The following is a 5,358-nucleotide window of genomic DNA, read 5'->3' as shown; positions in this document are numbered from 1 at the left end:
AGGAAGATTAAAGTTAAACACACTAACAGATACATGTTTCCACTAATATCAGGAAGATTAAAGTTAAACACACTAACAGATACATGTTTCCACTAATATCAGGAAGACTAAAGTTAAACACACTAACAGATACATGTTTCCACTAATATCAGGAAGACTAAAGTTAAACACACTAATATTGAAAGAAATCTTGAAGTTTAAGTTTTGGTTGATCAATCCCTTAAGCTGTTCAAGCAGTATGTTAGTGGAAGGGCAAATAGGAATTTAGGTTGTATTTGCAGAAATACTTAATCTAAGTCTAGAGGTTATAATTTCACTGTATAGGTTGCTGATTAAGCCTCATTTGGAGTACTGTGTTCAGTCTTGGGCTCCTTACCTTAAGAATGACATTGAATTGTTGGAAAGGGTTTAAAGGAAGGCTACTAGGATGATACCTGGAATGGAAATGTCATACATAAGATCTCTTGAAAACAAGAGAGTTAGAGGAGACCTGATTAAGGTTTTTAAAACTCTTAAGGGAATTAATAGTCAATGCTTCTATTTTTTTATTTTTTTTTTGAATAGGGAAACCACATGGCTTGAAAAACATTTAAATGATAAGAACTGGCTTTGAGGGTATTTTTATTATTTTATCTTCTTTATTTATTTATTATTCCTTTTTTACCCTTGTTTTCCTTAAATGTCACGTTCCAGTCTCATATAAAGTAACAATAATCTTCTTGTGCTCAACCTTATAACTGCTACAGACAAATTAGCATTGTTCACTATAATCAGACATGAAGAGTTCCAGGCTGTTTCCAATAACCACATCCAAATCTTTATCTAGAATACCACATCCGTTTTCTTTCTCAAGGAAATGCTTGCAAGGCTAGAACAAGTGTCTTACTCTACTCAAAACTTAAACATTTTTCCATAAAATCAGCCACAAACTACATCAGTTAGGATTTTTTAAAATCATTTTCAAACATTATAACATAATTGCATAGGTGATACCAAAATAAACAAGTTATAGACATCCAAAAGTTATTATTATTAAATTTTGAGCAACCTAATTTTTCTGAAATCAAAATACAATTTTTTTTAAAGGTAACTAAAATATGGTATAGTATTTACTAATATCAAAACTTTTAACCATTTTGTAAAATCTAATAAATAAATGAACAACACAAGTTATAAAACAAAAACCATTATTTGTGTTCATTCAATCAAAAACATTAAATTATTACCATCCTTTATTTTCTTAAGTCAAGCCAATTTTTATACACATTTTAAGCTTTTTCATTTATGTCATTGAACTCGAACTAAGCAAGTAAACTTTTTTGAGGTACCTTATCAGAAATTTCCTGAAAGTAAAAAAGCAAAAAAAAAAACAGCAATTTTCTCATCTAACAAACATCAGAAACTTAACAAAAAAAATTAGTAAATTTGTTACACAAAAAAAGCTTCTTCATAAAACTTTGTTGACTGTTATTTAATAATCTTTCAATTTTCATGATGGCCCTCCAAATGAACTCTGATAACAGATTTCAATATATTACAACAATGATTAGATAAGCTTAAAATGTTTTTGAATTCTGCCTCAACCTTTAATTTTTTTTTTATATAAAAAGAAACAATTTTAATTTCCAATAATCGGGAACTTTCACCAAATATCATTCAAAGACCAATATTTTATCCAGAGTTTTTGTTTTATTGTTTATAGGAGGAGGGACTACATTATAAAAACACTTAGGAAATAGGGTATTTTTTATGTAAAACTTTCGTGAAGTAAGGATAAAACAATCCTGTGTGTTATATTTGACTGTTTGCCCATAAGACTTTCACAGACTATGTAAGCTTATTTTTTATTCACAAATGTGAATTGTTTGAATAAATACTCCATCATATAAACCACCCCACAAAATTCTAACTTCTAATTTCAATACTTAATCTTACAATTCCCAATACTGAACTTTCATTTTCCAACTGTATCATTCTAGTGCACAAACAGCCTTTTCACATTCAATCTGTCCAAGCTTCTTTAAACATCTCTAAAATTCTTTACACCCCACTTGAAAGAAGACCAATCTTTTCACTCTCACTTCACATGTTCAACTTACAATAAGAAAACCACAACACAGCATATTATGTTTAGCTGACTTTACCAGCGATTTAAACAAGAAAATATTCATTTTCTTACTATTAGGAACAATAACTGTTAAAGCACTTAGAACTGTGTTAGTTCTTTTCAGTGGTTAAACACTCAGCCAAAAGTTTCAAGTGCTTTTAACAGCCATGCCAAAACCTTTCACTTTCACCACAAAACCAATAATTATCTTATTATAGAAGAAATAAAACCAGTCTGAACTCCAAATCACCAGTTTACACTTCCAAGTTTTAGCTCACTCCCTTCTGAATAGAAAATATATTCTCAACAACAACAGGATGAGGGAACACAAGTTTAAGGATTGGGAAAAATAGACTAAATTCCAGTTAAGAAAGTGTGATTTTTCTAACAAGATGATTAGCTTAAAGATCAGGTACTTAATGATCAAATTATTATTTTATCGAATGGGTCAAACTCAGTCAGATGACCTACTCTCTGCCATAACAATATGGTTCCAGTTCTAGATAGCCACACTACCCTGATCCAAAACAAAAGAAGACTGCTACAGCAGTTGACCAACCAAACCTGATTATGATATAAATCATAGGAAAACAAATCCAAGTTGGTTAATTTTTCAGATATTAACAGTCAGGATTTTGAGTCCAGTATGCAAGTAGTGGAATAATTTATTGAATTTGACCTTTGATCTGCCCTTCTTTAAATTTTTTAAACCTGGACATCTTCAAATCATTCCTGTATGTTAGATTGGGAAACCAAAATTTGAAGTTTTTGAAGATTACTTTTACACTGTCAGTGGCTTAGGCTACTTAACAAAGAAGTTATAATAAAATTAAAATAATAAATTAAAAACCATATGAAAATATCTATAGGCCTACAGGAAGCTGACTTTCAATATTATTCTGTATCATGTACTAATAAACAAATACATATTTCATTTAAAAATTAGTAAGTGTTAGTTGGAATAATAGAAACCCGAAACTACTAACCAGTGTCTGAATTAACACACCTCTACTGAAATGTTTACTACTGCAATAGTTTTACACACACTTGTTGAAAGATGTCAAAATGTAAAATACAGAAAGATAATTAATCATTGCATAGTCCCCATTATGGGAGTATAGATTTATTACGAATGAAAGAAGATTCATTGATGGTTTTTAATAATGTTGACTACAAGTCTAGAATGCCAGACTTTTTTCCATCACATTATAAATCTATAATAAAACATGGCCACAATTTAAAACTAGCTGTCAGATCCATTACAATTCATAGAAATTCACAGCTGTAAATATAAAACTAATCACTGCTGTTTTTAAGATACCCTGGTATAAATAAACAACATAATTTTATTAAAACATAAAACTTCCTACAAAAGTAACAGAAAATTCAAACTTGGTGTATCTTGTTTCACACTGACCACCAATGTTGACATAAGTCATGAATGTGAAAACAAGGAATTTTTAAAACTTTGGTTCACGAGCAAAAAATATTTCTCACTGTTCTCAATATAACACGTAACTTATCCGTAAACCTTTCTTTAATCATATATTTCACTTCAAAAATTAACTATTAAATGTTTTTATTAATATTTTTTCAGAAATGCAATATAAAATATGTGATGAATTTTCCATTTGAAATAATACTGAATATACTCTAAGTTAGTGGACAGAGTAAGATGTGGGAAAACATTTAATATCTGAATATTCATTAAAAAAAGAAAATCAAAACTGATTTCTTAAGATGTAGTATACAATTAAAGGAAAGAGTTCCATATGGCACCCCGATATAGCCTGGATAAAAAAAGATTCTGAAAAGAGTTTATTTTAAGGGGCATATTAATGAAGTAAGTGGTATAATAATGTATTAAAATTATCAGATCATACTATTAATATGATTTATTAATAATAAATATTACTTTGATGAATTTTTTTTTAAATTGAGTGTGGGTGCCATATGGAACTCTTACCCAATTAAAAAGATTTGCAAGCTTTGTGCAATATTACAATTACATTAATTTACAATGGGATGAAAAAGAAATGGTCTTTCCACACAAACAAAAGTCAAAAGTGTGGAATGCTTGTTTTAATTTAAATTTTCTGGTTCCACATCACAGTGTTCCAACTAAATTAGTAACTGATCGAAAGCAACATTTACTAATTTATATAGAGTAATGTGTAAGTTAGTATACTTTCATAAATTTATAGAAACTCGATTACATACGTAAATATTTAAAAACCTAAATCATGATAATTCCAATGATATTCATAGTAATATTATTAGCTCTAACACTAGTAACAAGCTTATACATTTTCAATAAAATACACAGTTACTTCGCCTAATCTGAATCAATATCTTATTCTTACTCAGACTTGAAGTCTGAGCGGTAGTATTAGTATTACTTCACGATATTAATCATTTAATGTTCAAATTCATAGATCATTACTGACATTAAAGTTAAACTAAAAAATAATAAGTCCGGGTGAAGCAGCCTTGCCAATCTTGGAAAGAGGTAACGGAGAAATAAATATACTTAAGTTGATTTATTAAATGATGTTATCAGAGATTTAAATAACGAGTATACCTCATTATAGAATAAATCAGACAATGACTGTAAAGGCGAAGCTCAATTTTTCAATTCCAAAACCATCACCAACTTTTACACATCGTCTGGTACTACTAGTTTGAGAGTACTAGTGGCGCTGATATCAGGCCTGCTGGAAGAGAGCATAAAAACAACAACAAAAATAAGATTGTGTGGAAGTTTTTATTTAAAAACAACCTTACCATTTGTCGTAACCCTTACTCTATTTCTAATGCAGATATATGTATATCTTATATTTTTTATTATTAAAAAAACGAGTTATTTGCAAGAGATAAAAAAATGCATTCCCGTGCTTCTCTAAACAAACGTTTTTAATGATCTAATATTTAACAATGCCTTATGTGTGTGATTTCAACAAAGTTGCTCGTTAATACTAGAAATAAACGACCTTCTAACACCAAAATGTTGTTTTTGTGTAATTAGACACTCATCGTTTCCCTTTACAGCTTCTTCAGGAGCGTTCACTAAAACCGAAACTGACAGTACAAAGCCTTTTTTTTTAGCTTTGTACTGTGAGTTTCGGTTTGTGTTTTAGTGAACTCTCCTGACGAAGCTGTAAAGCGAAACGTTGAGTGTCTAATTAAATAAAAACAACGTTTTGGTATATATAAGGTCGTTTATTTCTAGTATTAGTATTGTTTCGTCTCTG

At 29.5% G+C, this 5,358-nt stretch overlaps 1 protein-coding gene across 2 annotated transcripts in view; it reads right to left on the bottom strand.

The window, feature by feature from the left end:
* Window positions 1-4,785, bottom strand: part of LOC106464653 (dnaJ homolog subfamily C member 5-like) — a 19,832-nt gene extending 15,047 nt beyond the window's left edge. Inside the window, exon 1 of one of the 2 annotated variants that reach the window (XM_013924812.2) lies at window positions 4,689-4,785. The gene's annotated coding sequence lies outside the window, so the exon portion shown is untranslated. Of the gene's footprint in view, window positions 1-376; window positions 409-4,688 lie in introns of those variants that run through there. The other variant, XM_022392404.1, reaches the window with a different exon arrangement.
* Window positions 4,786-5,358: the final 573 nt, after the last annotated feature.

This window comes from Limulus polyphemus, unplaced genomic scaffold (assembly GCF_000517525.1).
Source record: "Limulus polyphemus unplaced genomic scaffold, Limulus_polyphemus-2.1.2 Scaffold1710, whole genome shotgun sequence".
NCBI lineage: Eukaryota > Metazoa > Arthropoda > Merostomata > Xiphosura > Limulidae > Limulus > Limulus polyphemus.
This window is presented reverse-complemented; position numbering and strand designations above follow the sequence as displayed.